Here is a 15,975-nt window from a genome sequence, read left to right as displayed (position 1 = left end):
AAGGGTAACTTGGAAGAAAACAAGAAACATCTTTCTAACTAGCTAGCACCAACAGCCAGCTTGCTGCTTATACTATTACATGGCTACTACTGAACAACAGACCACGTGCAGAGTGCAACACAAAGAACATATATCTAAAGCCTACGTCCAGACCTGCATGCAGGGGCATAATGCCCATTGGGCAAGGTGGACAGCTGCCCAGGGAATCACCTTGTGGGGGGAAATTTGCCCAAGAATCTTTGTTCTGCATTGAGTTTTCTGCATTGTTGTCAATGGGGGTTGCAGGCTGCGGGGGGGGGGGGCACATTTCTGAAGGCACAGTCTCAAAGCTTTCAGGGTCTCATCAGGAGACTGCCCTAATGATACTCCCCAGGTTTGGTGCAGTTTGGTTCAGGGAGGCCAAAGTTATGGACCCTCAAAGCTACCCTTTGTCCCCTAACTTTGTCCCCACTGAACCAAACTGCACCAAACTTGTGGGGTAGCATAAGGACAGTCTCCTGATGATATGCTGAAGTTTTGGTGGCGATATGTCTAAGAATGCACCCCCTGCAGGCACCAATGACCTGGTGCAAAAAAAAAAAATTGGTTGTGGTGGCGTGGCCGCCCATCCAACTCAGGTTTTTGCCCAGGGCTCCAGTTTGCCTTGTTACACCCCTGCCTGCATGCAGCCCACCCAACCAATAGGTATCAATTACCTGGTCACTGACTTCTGACCTCACTAACTAATTAGCATGCAACAATTAACTCCTTCATTACTGGATTGTGTGACTGGCACTTGCCAAATCCCATCAAACCCCTTCTCAAGTGACACTTTCACAATCATTAATCAGACATAAACATTCACAGAGATTCTTGAACTTCATCTTGCTCAGTGGCTTGGTAAAGATGTCAGCCACCATCTCTTCTGAATGGCAGTACTTGATGTCGATCAGTCCATCTTCTGACATTTCTCTCAAGGAGGCGATTTTAACTACAATGTGTTTGTTTTCTTTTTTAATGCACCCATTGTCCACTAGGGCAATGTATGCTTTATTGTCCTCATACATAGTGATTGGTAAAGTTTCATCTACACCAAAGTCCAACAGCAAATTAATGGTCCATTCCAATTCCTTGCAGGCATCACAAGCAGCGACACATTCAGCTTCAGCCGTTGATCTGGTAACCATAGTTTGCTTTTGACTTGTCCAGCTTATTAAGTTGTTGCCACAGAAGAAAACATTTCCACTTGTAGATTTTCTATCATACTTCTCTTCTGACCAATATATGTATTCGATCATACTTCTCTTCTGATCAATATATGTATAGCATCCATATATCCCACCAGTCGTGGGTTATCACAGGGTGAAAACTTTAGTTTAAAGTCCACAGTGTCAGCGAGATATCTTGCCATTCTCCTGACAGCTTCCCAATCGTGGTGATTGGGTGAATTTGTCTTTCTGCTCAGAATTCCAACAGCTGAGGCTATATCAGGCCTTGTGATATTACTTAGGTATAGGAGTTTTCCAATTGCTTCTCTGTAGCAATGGCCATCTTCCAGTGGTTCACCGTCATCTACACTCAGGTATCCAGGATCCATTGGCGTGCTTGCCACTTTGGCAGTTTTCATGTTCATTGAATCAAGAAAGTCCAGAATTTTGGATTTCTGGTGAATAAGAATGCTCCCATCTTGGGCTCTTTCTATTTGTATTCCCAGGTATTGCTTTGCTTCTCCCAGCTGCTTAACTTCTACAGACTGGTTCAAGGTATTGGCTATTTCTGACGCATCTTCACAAGTCTGGCAACATACCAGAAGATCATCCACAAAAGTTATCACATATTGGTATTGTCCATCTTTCATTCTAGTGAACAAACATGGATCAGCTTTTCCATGTTTAAATCCTTGATCTTTCAGTAGTTGTTTTAGAGTGTCATTCCAGGACCTGGCCACCTGTTGCAGACCATAAAGACTTTCCTGGAGCTTGCATACAAGTTGATTGTTCTTGGGTTGCTGTAGTCCCTGTGGCAATTCCATATAAATCTTCTCTGATAATTGCCCATTCAAAAAAGCAGTTTTAATGTCCAGATGCTTCACATGCATCTTTCTTGAGACAGCAATGCTCTAAAGTGTTCTCACAGTTGAATAGCTTACAACTGGTGCAAAGATTTCAAAATACTCTAGTCCAGGTTTCTGGCTGTAGCCTTTTGCCACCAGGCGAGCCTTGTATTTTTCCATGCTTCCATCTGTGCTGCTTTTGATCTTGAAAATCCACTTACACCCCACTGCCTTTCTGTCAGGGGGCAACTTGGTCAGAATCCAGGTTTGATTCTGCTTCAGGGAATTGAGTTCATTTTGTACTGCTTCGGTCCATTTATCTCTTTCAGAAGCTGGTAACTGCATCATCTCTTCCCAGCTCGTGGGTTCAATTGCTTCATTCCGCAGTCTGGTATGGAGAACGCAGTCAGGGTATTTTGTTGGCTTTACACATTTGTTTGCTTTGTCTGACCTCCTCACAGCAGGCAAGCTCTCTTCCTCCTCTGGTCTCTCCTCTCCTGCTCCCCTTCTGGCTGGTTAGCCTCCCCAGCGCATGTTGCCAGCTCAGGCATCTCAGGAGACCATTCATTAAAGCTTACTTCTTCTTCCTCCTCATCAGGGACTGGCTCCTTTGCTGTGGGGCCATCTGGCTTTGCTGCATTCAAAGCAGTTCTTTCATCCACATAAACAACATTCAAAACTTCCACTTTAGAAGTCTCAGGATCCATCACTCTGAAACCTTTAGAATTAACCTTGTAACCAGTCAGAACACCAAGCTTAGCCCTCTGGCCTAGTTTTCCTCTCTCTGCTTTTGCCCCAAAAGGCTTCAGGTGCTTTAGGCCTGGTTTCTTTCCATGCCACAACTCAAAAGGACTCTTGTTAGTTGATCTACACAAACTGCGGTTATAAAGGTAAGCTGCAGTATTCACTGCTTCTCCCCAGCATGGCTGTGGCAGATTTGCCTGTGTTAGGAGACAGTGTGCAGTATCCATCAAAGAATGATTGAATTTCTCTGCCAATCCATTATGGCGAGGAGAATATTTTACTGCTCTGGCATTCTGTGCCCCTTCTGACTCCAGGTATCTTTGGAACTCATTGCTGCAATACCCAGTTCCATTGTCACTAAACAAAACCTGTGGGGCTTTGCCAAATTTGTTTTTCACAGCAGCAACATAATTCCTAAATTTCCCTGGTACTTGGTTCTTAGTCTTTATCAAGTAAACATAAGCAAAACAACTTGCACTGTCCACAAAACTCAAAACATATCGTGCTACAGAGGGTTTGAGGGGACCAATCAAATCAGTGTGCACTCTCTCCAGAATTACAGTCTGTTTTGGCTCATAATCAGCACTCAACTTTGGCGCAGTAGACTTTGCTTTTATGCACATCTCACATCTCTGCTGAGTTCACACTCATTTATTTCCAATCCACAGTCCAAAACATGCTTTTTAACAGAATCAAAATTTCTATGAGCTAATCTGAGCTGCCACATATAAAGGCAATTCGTGTATGGTCACAGTTCTTAGTCACAGAGAAAATCTTTTCTCCTTCCTCAGAAGCATCCTCTCTCACTCTTCCAGCATCTCTCAGATAGTAAAAAACTCCATGCTTTTGAGCACGATACTCAGTGTCATTTTTTACATCTTTTATCACAAAATGTCCGTCTCTTATTGCAATATCAAAACCAGCAGAATTAGGCGACGAACAGATATTATATTCTCAGGAGAATTTCTAACATACATTACACTTACAAGAGTGTGTTCAACAGGCTGTCCACTCACATCACAGACATGGATTTTTACAATTCCTTTTCCTTCAGCTTTAAAAGGCAGGCCACTGGCCTGAGTTAATCCATCATTACATGGTGTCATTTCAACAAAATAGTATTTGCAGTTTACAACGTGGCAATCTGCTCCTGTATCAAGTAAGTATAAATCATTTGCAGTTTTCAGATTGGAGCTGGCAACCATATAGGTTGGTCTCTGATCATGCCTTTCTTTGTTGCCCGGATGGGGAATCCTCCCCCTCCCATGTCCTTTGTTACCACTGGGAGGCCCGGGTTGTTTATGACTGTCCTTTCACGGGCTTTGGGATGAAGCCCCGCCTTTCTTACGGTTCCTGGCAATGTGGCTGAAACCTCCACACATGTAACATTTAAACTCTCTTTGTTTGGAAGTCTTTCCAAGCATCACAACACCAAGCTCAGGATTGCTGGCTTCTGTTTTACGCTTAATGCATTCATCTCGTAAGAAATTTAGGATATAATTTAACTCTAAATCTTCCTTTGCTTCCAAAACTGATATTTCATTTTTATAGGTGTTGGGGAGACTATTTAGGATTAAAGCAATTATGTCAGAGTCATCAACGGTGCTCCCAGAAGATTTAATCACGGACACCTGATTCATCACTTTGTTTAAATATTCACACATATCTCCAGACTCGTTCAAGCGAAATGAAAATAACTGCTTTTTCAATATTATTCTGTTTGGAAGATTTTGAGCAGTATTTGGCATTCAGTTCTTTCCACAAAGCTTTTGCAGTAGTGTAAGGAATTCCAAAGAGCAGAAATAAAAAGGCTTTTTGATTATAAGTCCGTTTATTCAGACATCCTGGAAAGCACACACACATGACATGGCAGGAATGAGCAACCCCGCTCAAACAACAGGTTATAATGCTGACTAACCCATCCCCCCGGCTCCGTTCTCATGAGAACGGAATTCTACTATGCGAAAGCGAGATAAGCATTCTCACAAGGTTGGTGCAGGTCCTGGCCGGACGCCCGGCCAAAAGAATCTCCGTCAAGGCCAGGTTTGGCTGTAAGGGAAACAAGAACGACTGAGATCCTTACAAGTAGCACTATCATTTATAAGAGAGAATCTCCGCAGGGGGGATCTGAGAATTGAAGGATTCGTTCCTTCCAAACGAAGGTTGGTTCGTGTAAAAGTAGCCATGGCATACCTAATACAATGGAGTGCTTTGCAACTGGAGCAAGAATGAAACTAATCTTTTCCCAATGATCGTTGCAACGGAGAAGTACCGGTTGGGTTTTGAACCGGGCCGGACCCTCACCTCCCAGTGGGCTACCATCCATTTGGGTGAAAGGAATGGGCTTCACCAAGGGAATTCGGTCTAAACCGAGTTCCTCGGCCACTTGCGGTTTCATAAGACAGTGGGAGCAACCTGAGTCCACAAGTGCAGAGGCCAAAATACGTGTACGTTTACTTGGGTTGGCTAAGGAAGTCAAAATAGTAATGGGCGCGCTGCCTTCACTCACCGCATCAGGGGAAGGATTAAGATCCACGGGTGCCGCTGAAAGACTAAGCGCGGTTTCTTCCTCTTCGACATCCTCATCAAATGTAGCTTTGGACGACCCTTGAGTTGGCAGGCTGGATTTGCGTGGAGGCTTGGCAGAAGGAGTACGGGCCCCCGGGAGGGGAGGCTTCTGCTTCTTCGGGCAGTTGGCAGCCAGGTGGCCAGGACCTCCGCAGTAAAGGCACAATCCCAAACGGCGATGGCGTTCCGACGTGGTCTCGGCCGCTACGGCCAGGCTTGGTTTTCTAGCGGCCGGCGCAGGCGTGTTGGCTGGTTTCGGGCGTGGGCGGCCTCCAGCGCGGGCATAGGCAAGACGGGCAGCAACCTGCGAGCCGAGTTCGATCCAATCCGCAAGCGTTTGCGGGATCCGAATAAGGATCACTGTTTCACGAAGTTTAATATCCATAGCTTCGAAGAAATACTCGCATTTCATGCGCTCAGGCCAGTCCGGAGGAAGTTTACTGGCCGCTGCGCGGAATTCACGGGCAAAATCAGCAAAGGAGCGGTTGCCCTGTTGGATGGTTTTTACTGTACGGATGGCATCGTTTTCAGCATTGGGATCTTGGAACCGAATCGCGCTAACGCTTGGAGGAAGCCCGCTACCGTGCGGGTATCGTCCCCCTGCAATTCATAAAGAGTAACAAACCACTCAGCGGCTACCCCATCCAACACTGACCCAATGTCTCGTATTTTTTCGTGTTCAGAACGATATAGATCATGAAACTCTTGCATATGGGCATCGAGTTGCAGGATGAAGTAAGGAAGTTTAGATGCGGTGCCATCAAAGCGAGCTGGGATGGGGGGTCTGTAGAACCCTCTTTCAATCGCTCTAGGTGCGTGTTGGGGTTGCTGCTGCATGTAACCTGGTTGTTGTACTGGATAGTGTAGGGGCGCTGGAGGAGCAGGGGGTTGAGGAGGTGCCCTAAGTTGAAGAGCTGGAACCGGGCCGCGAGGCGCCGCGCCTCCGGCAGGGGGGGGGCCGCCAGTGCGAGGGTGAAGGTGTAGGCACCAACTGGGGCTCTAACCAATGTCTCACGTTGCCGTCGTAGAGTTTGCTCCCGTTCAGCCAATTCCCTTTCCTTGCGTGTTAAGGCATCTTGGGTGCTGCGTCAAAGCTGCCCTCTCTCGATCCAATTTGGCTCGTTCGTCTCGTTGAATGGCTAAAGTCAGTTCATTCTGGGTTTGGATGGCTTTGATGCTTTCGCGCTGGCGCTGTAAATCCAGTTTGGACTGATCCAGTACTTTGTCATGAATCGTCAGATTCTGTCGATACTGTTGACGCAACGCTTCTCTTTCATGGTCCAACTCCATTTGGATTTCCTTGCGTTGCTCTTCACGGTCCCGTTGCAGACTTTCACGCTCCTCTTCCCACAGTTCGCGCTCGCGCTCCCAGGCAAGTTTGGCGTCCCGCAGCATGGCCACCGTGATCGTCCCAATTTTCTTCGAGGGCATAGGTAATGATTCGGGATCGATCCAGTTCCTCCTCCGATGGTTTTCCTCCATGCCTCCGACTGCTCCACGGATTTCACCCATTCGCACGTTCGCTCCCGGGTTTGGAACTGCCGAGGTGGTGTGGAACCCTCTTCCGATCATCGATCCAACCCTTGTCATCGTCCCTGCTTCCGCGGTAACTTTGGGACGAGCTCCGGTGCTATGCCATTGCTGATCTTTGGGAATATCATCGAAGTATTTGTCCAGGAACCTTTCAATGGATTCTTGGGTGTCAGCATGAATGGTAGTTAATCCTAACTCCTCAGGGACTGGCTGCATCTGGGGTTTGTAATCCACACGTTGTCGGGTGGAAACGAACTGGTCAACAGGCGCTCGATCCATAGATAGCGCCCCAAAACTCTCATGCATCTCCACACGATCTGAACCATGTCGATCGTCCCAAGGGAAGAGAGGCAGACTCGAACTGGACCGAGGTCGGGAGAGAGTCACCAGCGAAATCGGATCATCCCCCGGATCCTCGGAGTCTGGAAGGGAAGGCTCGAAACCCTCTAAGGGGGCTATCGTGCCTTCCACATGGTCAAGAGTACTCAATCTCTGCATGTTAGAACACCAGAGATCCAAACACATTCAAGAGAAAAATGAGTTAGATTCCTGCCATAATGTAAGGAATTCCAAAGAGCAGAAATAAAAAGGCTTTTTGATTATAAGTCCGTTTATTCAGACATCCTGGAAAGCACACACACACGACATGGCAGGAATGAGCAACCCCGCTCAAACAACAGGTTATAATGCTGACTAACCCATCCCCCCCGGCTCCGTTCTCATGAGAACGGAATTCTACTATGCGAAAGCGAGATAAGCATTCTCACAAGGTTGGTGCAGGTCCTGGCCGGACGCCCGGCCAAAAGAATCTCCGTCAAGGCCAGGTTTGGCTGTAAGGGAAACAAGAATGACTGAGATCCTTACAAGTAGCACTATCATTTATAAGAGAGAATTCAAAGTTATGGACTCCCAAAGGGGGTGCCCCATCACCCATTGTTTCCAATAGGAGCTTATAGGAGATGGGGGCTACACCTTTGAGGGTCCATAACTTTGGACCCCCTGAACCAAACTTCACCAAACCTGGAAGGTATCATCAGGAGAGTCTCCTAAAGATACCCTGAAAGTTTGGTGCTGCTAGCTTAACAATTGCACCCTTGACAGTAGGCACCCCCCAAATTTCCCCAGATTTTCCTTTTAAATCCACCCCCTTGGGCATGGATTTAAAGGGAGAATTTGGGGTCCCCAGTTTAAACATTGAAAGTGATGCTGTTTCAGGGTGGGGGAGAATCAACCCCAAAATAGCATCACTTTCAATGTTGTTTAAACTGGGGACCCCAGATTCTCCCTTTAAGGTGGATTTACAAGGAGAATCTGGGCTCCCTAATTTAAACACCATTGAAAATGATGCTGTTTGGAGGTGGATTCCAGCATCACTTGTTTAAACTAGGGAGCCCAGATTCTCCTTTTAAATCCACCTTAAAGGGAGAATCTGGGGTTCCCAGTTTAAATAACATTGAAAGTGATGCTATTTTCCCCAATCGGGGGGACTGGATACAACACCATAAAATGTTTTCATAGCAGTAATAAAACATTTTGAAAGCATTTTGAAAATGTTTTTTTTTTTAAATTATTTCTGCTGTGTGGCATGGCCCATTGTTGTGTTCAGATTTGTGAGTTGGGGCATGTTCTATAATGTGATGGTGACTTTGAAACAACCTAGTGTAAAAAATCATTGCTTGGTCACAGTGGGGGAGGGTGGCTGCCCGTTGGGGGTGTGTGTGCCAAACTCCAGTTTACCTAGATACGCCACTGGGCGTAGCTGAAAGGGGACCAGGGGGTGCGCGTTGCACCAGGCATGCGTCTGGTGAGGCATCAAACTCAGGTTTTGCCCAGGGCTCCAGTTTGCCTAGTTATGCCACTGTTGCTTTCTTGAAGTATTTGGAGGGCTGTCACTTAGAAGAGGGCAAGGAGCTGTTGTTTTTGGCAGCAGAGGATAGGACTTGCAATAATGGGTTTAAATTATGGGCATAAAGGTTCCAACAGGATGTTAGGGGGGGAAATGTATAGTAAGGATTGTGCAGTAGTGGAATCAGCTGCCCCGGAAGGTGGTGATCTCCCCTCACTGGCCGTCTCTCAGCAGTAGCTGGACAAACATTTGTCTGGGATGCTTTGGACTGATCCTGCATTGAGCAGTGGGTGAGACTAGAGGGCTTGTGTGGCCTTTGTGATTCTAAAAGCAGACAAGTTGTTTATAGACATGTTGTCCCAAAGCCTAGGTTAGCCAGTTATTCTCCCTGTGGTTTATGCTCTACAATATCTCTATAACTCAAAAGGTTTAATACAAATAAAATAAAATTAATAAATTAATAAAAAGAAATTGAGGGGCAAACTATGGACAGAACAGACTTCTCAGCTAGGGACACACTATTACATACCCGGCCCCCCTCCGACTCCTGCCTTAGATAGTGCTGGCTCCAGTCAGTGGACTAGAGGACGCAGGCACAGTGGGAGCTTTTTGGACCAACAGCCAGCATTTAGAGAAAGTCGAGTTTTGTCCTGTGCAAAGTGCCTAAAGCCAATTCCATAGACAAATCCAGCCTGACAGGCCATTTAAGGCACGGCTCTGCTGCAACCTGAAGTTTCTGCCAAGAAAACCCCAACACTGAGTGCTATTAAAAAACAAAACAAAGTCCAAGCTTGATTCAATTATGGACTAGGGTGTTGCATTTGGAACACATATATGTTAGGAGCGTGTGTGCGTGTGTGTGTGTGTTCGTGATTCTCCTTGACATTTGGATGAGGGAGTCTAACTGTTCTGAGAGCACTTCCGTCTCATAGATAGGCACTGGACGACTTGCTAATGCTAGACAATGTTAACCCGCTGTCATCTCACACTGTCACAACTTTGCTTTAAATGTCACATTAGCAAAGTCAGACAAGAATTGCTTCGTGTGAGATTTTTAATACTGACCTTTTGAACATCCAAAATGACAGGAAAAGCTCTCCCCACCCCCAGCAGCTGTTCAGAGGGAGCCCATATTTAGAGAAGGAGAAGGGCACACAAGCTTAACTTTTGGAAAGCTGTTAAAATATTTAACATGACATATTTTTCAAAAATGTCACACAGCCGAATGTTAAATTAAGCAAGTTAATTGTTTTTATTCTGTGCTTACTACCAGTCTGAGTACTGTATTTTAAGGCAACCTCTTCTAACTCAAAAGTATACTTTTAATTTGTATTTCATATTGTACATTTTTTGCCTGTCACAAAATTTCCAAATTTCAATGGGAAGTATATTGGTGAGGAAGAATGAAAGCCATCTGGTCCATTTGACTGAGAAAAAATTAAAATATTCCAATATTGTTGGCCTACCTGCAAAATCAGCATCTCCCAGCATACTTAACCCATGCCATATTTTGAGGTATTCCTTCTACAAATTAGCCAGCAGACTGAATACAAAAACCAGCTCTAATTTTCCCCTAACAAACTGTCTGATAATCTGGCTGAGCAACTATGATTATTTTTGAAGTTTTTAAATAATACAATTTGTTAATTTGCATATTTTTTCCAAAGTAATTTGAATACAGTGCTGGTATATATTAGTATGTAGGGAAAAAGAATTAGAGCCTAGGCCAAGGCTATAAGACGCAACGTCCCACAGGGGAAAAAACGAATGAATAAACACTTAGATCAACAACACTGTGCATGTAAATAGTCCTTCTAAACATCAATTGTATTGTGCAAATAAACCAATTAGGTGATACGCTATTACATTAGGAATACAGATGCAAATCTAAACCCCATAGCCATATTCTGACAAAGACCTACAAAGTCCGGCAGATGTAGACGATTCTTCTTAAAGGAGTAGTACAAATTAACGTGGTATCCTGCAAGGGATGGCTGACAGTACTCACAAAAGGTCCGCAATCTCAACCCAATTTTCTTTGTAAGCAGGTAAGGAAATGCTGGAACCAAGGAGACTGGAATTCCAAATTATACAGAATTGCTGGAAACAAAAGGCTGTAATTCCAAATAAGCACCAAGGAGACTGTAATTCCAAAAAGCGCAAAATTGCTGAAACCAAGAGATTGTAATTCCAAAACTGCAAAACGCCTGCACGCCGAAAAGCGTTTTTGACAAGAAAATATTCTTCAATGCTCTATGTCTTCTTTGTGTGCAAGAGAGCCCTCTAAGCCCCCCCCCCTCCCGACAGCAAATGTATAGCAGGTTGCAGTTGGGATAAAGTAACCCATTTTCCTGTTTTCAAGTTCACATGCATCCGTGCAGGCAGCAATTGGAGCTCACGGAAACAATCCTGGTTGCGCCTTCGCACGGAGACGTGCCTATTTTTTTTATTTACTTCCCACACATGCGTAGCTATGCAGGCATGCACAAATGAACCCTCACAGCCATGCTGATGTCTCATGATACGACCATCTGCACCAGCGCAGCTACGCAGATGTTAGCTGCAAAATAATTTTTAAAAGAAAACGTAGGGGAATAAAGCGCCTCCTGCCTGCCTGTTTGTTTGCTGGCAGCAGCACGCCGGGATTTTTGAAAAGACTCACTAATAGCGTGATTCTCAAAAAAACCAGTTAGGGGAAAATGGGGCAGACTCGTTTAAGGGGTGGGATCTGTGCGAAGTTCCCCACCCCAAATGTTTTTTTAACTGTCCTACTCCCATGTTTATTGGTCCGTGCAGAACAGGCCTAAGAGCTGCTCAGTGGATTGACAGGAAGGAGAATAAAGACTGGTCTGATCAGGCATGTTTCCTGTAGAATCAAGTGGTGGCCGGCATGTGTGGAAGTGGGCAATCCGTATTTATATAACACAAAGACATTTGCTATCAGACATTTCATTCAGCTGATTTGATTTGATCGCAGATTAGCACTCTTCTCTCTTCACAAAGAGCACAATGAAGGAATCCCACATAAATTAACTATAGCTACCTTCAATACAGGCATGCTGTTTATTGGAGACAGTTTTCTTTCACAAACCAGAATCCTGAACCAGGGTTTAATTCCAGTTAAGAGAGATACTAACTGATGCTAACTTGCATACTGCATTCAGTTCAGTGCTCCAACTGCCGGTCACATAGACAGATCAAGTGAGGGGTCTAGAGCATCTTTTTCTACCTATGTCCATTTCTCCTCATTCCCAGTAGCAGTGATTGGTTTCCTCCAGGAGAAATCCACATAAGGCTCTTCCAAATCTTTGGGTTTTAAACTAGCCCTAATCAAGGCCTATTCCTGTCGACTTGGTTGCAGGCCCAGAAGGAAAACAAGCGTTAAAAAATCTCTGAGATAGAAACAGTTAGTGATATAACAGGAGAAGGAAACAAATTTCTCATGTAGTTTTGAAAGTGGTAGATATTCTAGTTGAGAAGCTAACTGAACTCAAAGTATTTCAGTCAGAACAAGCTGTGTCCAACACTGATTTTGCACTTTTAAATGCTCTGTGGCTTATCCAGGGAGCGAAGCTGCTGTGGGGCTTCTCACCCTGCTTGTAGTTCCCCACTGCTGCTGCCCGGCTCTGTCCTTTGCTCGAGTCAGGGCCGGTGCGGGAAGCCCCGAATAGTTCCCCACAAGCCCAGGGCTTTCCCATAAGCATAACTTAAGCAACACAAGCTCTTCCGTAGTCTCTTTCACGCATGCGCGGGCAGCCTCCGTTTCCTGCGTTTTGATTGGCTGAATCTTGCCCCATTCCCTCCACTCACTTTCACTATTTTAGTTTTACATGACTCTGAACACAAAACAGGCACTGAGTATTGGCACCCTCGTCCTCCCCGTCTAAAATCCTTGCGTGTGCGACAAGATTGCCATTCTCCACCCACCCCTCTGTCTAAAATGTAAATCCAAAATCCTTGCATGAGCAACAGAATCACCGTCCTCCACCCACCCCTCCGTCTAAAATGTAAATCTAATTTCTTTGCCTGTGCAAACAAATTGCTGCCCTCCCGCTTGTGATGCCTGTACGTGCCGTTTTTCTGCCCAAGGCGTCTCCCTCCTTTATAAAAACCAAGGCTTCTCCCTCCATTTTTTTCACTGCAACGGGGGGGGGGGGGGGGCAGCTTCTCAGCACCTGTCCATTGTTGGACGGGCCAGAGCGGTGAGCGGGAAAACTGGCCCTGTTTATGCTACAGTGGAGCTTTGCACGCTAGTGGAAGTCTCTGGAGCAACAAAGGGGCATTTCAAAAGGACCTCAACCTTTGCAGTTCTGGAAATTCGTGGAGCAAAGCCATTGCCATTGGGCGGCTCCAGGACAGAAACATGGCAGTCACTCTGCAGTACCGGGGGCTGTGCAGAACTCCCAGAACTCCCAATTGCGTTGGGGCATCCCCCGTGCCAACAGAGGGGCACTACCAGCAGAGGGGCAATTTTGGTGTGCAAAAATAGCCCAAGCGTTCTATTTATCATGCATAGCCCAAAAAATGTATTAAACTGTAACTACATGGAATATAAACCCAGTTTTTTTTCTCTGCAAAGCCGTACTTGGAGGGGTCAATTGGTAGCAAAAATGCAGCTTAGAGGTGACACATATTTTAACATTCCCTCTGAAACTCTGTTTAGTTAATACTCCCTATCCCTAAATTCCAGTGAAGAAGTAGCTAGCAAGAATATATCACAAATGCCTAGCATATAATGTACAGTACAGCTCATGACTTTTAGGTTGAATCCAAAGGCATGGGGTTGCAGCCAAAATGTTGTTTCCATCTGTGGAAGACACTTCTGCCAGTGGAAAAGAAATTTCCTCCCCCCACCCCCACCCTGTAACCCAGTGAATTCCTCTGTAATGGGCCCCCAGCCCCCAGAAGCAACATTTGGGGGAAATCAGTGCGCTTTAATGGGAGGGGAGAATGCAGAACAAGTGACTTCTGTTAACTTAAAATTTAATCTGGATCCAACTCACAATTTGCCATCTTTTTGATCCTGGTTACAAGAACTTCCAAAAAGTTACATTACTGCGCATTCTTGCAGTGGCATCCTATGTTTTTCAGTCCTCAGTCCTGAGAGTTCTACATGCAATCAGATCCCACTGTCAGTTGTGGAAGATTTATGAGCAGAAGTCATTCCATTTGGTATCAGAAGGGAAGCACAGGAGGAATTGGCTGTCCAGACCTCTGCTACAATCCAGGCGAACCTTTCTTCAAAGCCAAATGTAATGGATTTCTGTCCAACAGATTGTGTGTGGCGACTTCAAAGGGGGGGGGGGGGGTTTGCAGCTGGCTGGCTGGCAGTAGTGGTCAAGCAAAGATATAAAAAGGGCTACTGTGGGGAGCTTGGTTGGAGAGCTGGAAAAGCTCAAGGGGTGCAAAACGGAGCACACATAGAAGGCAGGTGTGAGGAGAAGCTGGGGAGAGGTGACAGTTGTGCAAGCGATCCTCTTGCCTACCAAGCCACTAATTTTTGACTGGTGGTGTTTTCTAAAAAACATTGATCAGTACCAAATTACATTTTATCACTTTTAAACATATAGTGACGTGTTGTGACAAAATGCAGAATTAATTATGTCTGCAGTTCACACGCAGAATCTGTGGGTACGTTTGACATGCGATGCTTAGCAGCTTATAGAGTTTTTCAGGTTTCCAGTAAAAGCTACTCTTCCGTTCTTCAGCTTTGAACGGGCAGCCAAAATGAAGAGTTGTAGTTTTTAAAGTAAAAATAAGTTATAAAAGCCTGCTCTTCTGCCAAACTATCCCTCCAAAAGTCACAGTTGATTCAATGCCCAGAAAAAAGTCCTTTTGTGAAAATAGGGCGATTCCGCACAGGCCAAATTTAACAGGTTTGGGCTTTTTAAAAAAGCGCCACGGGGGAGAAGTTCCCAAAGAACTCACCCCCCCCCCCCAATACTTCTAACGTGTTATATTTGCCTGACCCCAAGTTAAATGAAAGTCGCGTGGAAATCAGAGGAATCTGCTTTTTTTGGACAAGGTTCTGGGTAAGAAGCTTTGGCATTTAATCTTTTTTTCCTCTTAAAGTCAACTTAGGTAGAACAGGAATAAGATGTGTGCTTATACAGGACTGATTTCTGTGGAGTATGTCAGTGCCCTGTGTCTGTATTAGATAATGTTTTGTTTAATCAGATCTAGAGTTATCAGATTATTTTAAATACAAGTTTTATTTAATATATTGACTATTGATTTGCTGGGAGATATGGGCTTCACTTTAAACCTGTAACAAATATCTCTCTGAGAGACTGAAAATTGTCTATAAAGACTGAAGTTTTAAGGGACCATTCAGTTACTAAGCAGTGCTGTGATTTAATGGTTAATGTCCAGGTCACCGAAGCTGTCTTGGACATCCATCCCGGCCTTTGATTCTGCATCAGACCTGTGCAATGTTACATCCACTGTGTAGTCCTCAATCTGCACACGCTGTTCTCCTCCACAGCAGCTGCCAGTACTTTTCTCCATCACTGCAAGCTTGCTGCCAAGAACCTGTGCATGCCGGAGTTTTGAAAAGATGCTGCCACCATGTGATGCCAAGCCTGCATCGGGGGCAAGCTTGCTTCCATAAGATATGGGTTCTTTGCTCCAAAACTGCACCCCAGATGAGTTCTCCAAGATTTTTATTGAAAAAAATTGAAAACAAAGAAATGAAACAAACTTTGGTTGCAGAGATTTCTCAGCTAGGCACATTGCTTTTTGGATTCTTTTGTCCTCATTCCATGAACCCATGGCCCAGAGATGCAGTTCCTTTATTTATTTGATTTTTATCCCACTTATTCTTCGAGTAGGTCAGAGCGCTCTGCATGATCCCATCCCTCCATTTTATTACAACAACCCTTGGAGAGACTTTACACTGAGAGAGAATGACCATAAACTGCCAGTAAAAGTCATGACAAAGGAGGAGTGTGTGTGTGTGTGTGGGGGGGGAGTTCTCCTTGCTTGGACTCTGTCATTTTCATTACTGTGCTGCAGAGGCGTAGCTGGGCCAAACTGCACCTTGTGCGTAGTCTATATTTTTCTGCCCCCATGCCCCCCGACAGCACCCCACCCCTCCATGGCGCCCCCCTTCCCTCCTTCCCACACTTACCTTAGTTCCTTTCCTTTCCCTAGAACTTTTTCAGGCTGAAAAAAGGCCTATTCACAGTTCAGGCTTTAAAACGGCCTGATGGGAACTATACTTTTCAGGAGACCTTGTGAGCCCCAAGGTCTT

At 45.3% G+C, this 15,975-nt stretch overlaps 1 protein-coding gene across 1 annotated transcript in view; it reads right to left on the bottom strand.

Moving 5' to 3' along the window:
* GABBR2 (gamma-aminobutyric acid type B receptor subunit 2) overlaps nucleotides 1-15,975 on the bottom strand; it is a 425,828-nt gene that overhangs the window by 143,759 nt on the left and 266,094 nt on the right. The window lies entirely within an intron of this gene.

The sequence above is a fragment of the Sphaerodactylus townsendi genome, linkage group LG14 (genome assembly GCF_021028975.2).
Source record: "Sphaerodactylus townsendi isolate TG3544 linkage group LG14, MPM_Stown_v2.3, whole genome shotgun sequence".
Taxonomy (NCBI): Eukaryota; Metazoa; Chordata; class Lepidosauria; order Squamata; family Sphaerodactylidae; genus Sphaerodactylus; species Sphaerodactylus townsendi.
The sequence above is the reverse complement of the archived record's forward strand: the minus strand, read 5'-3'. Positions and strand labels throughout refer to the sequence as shown.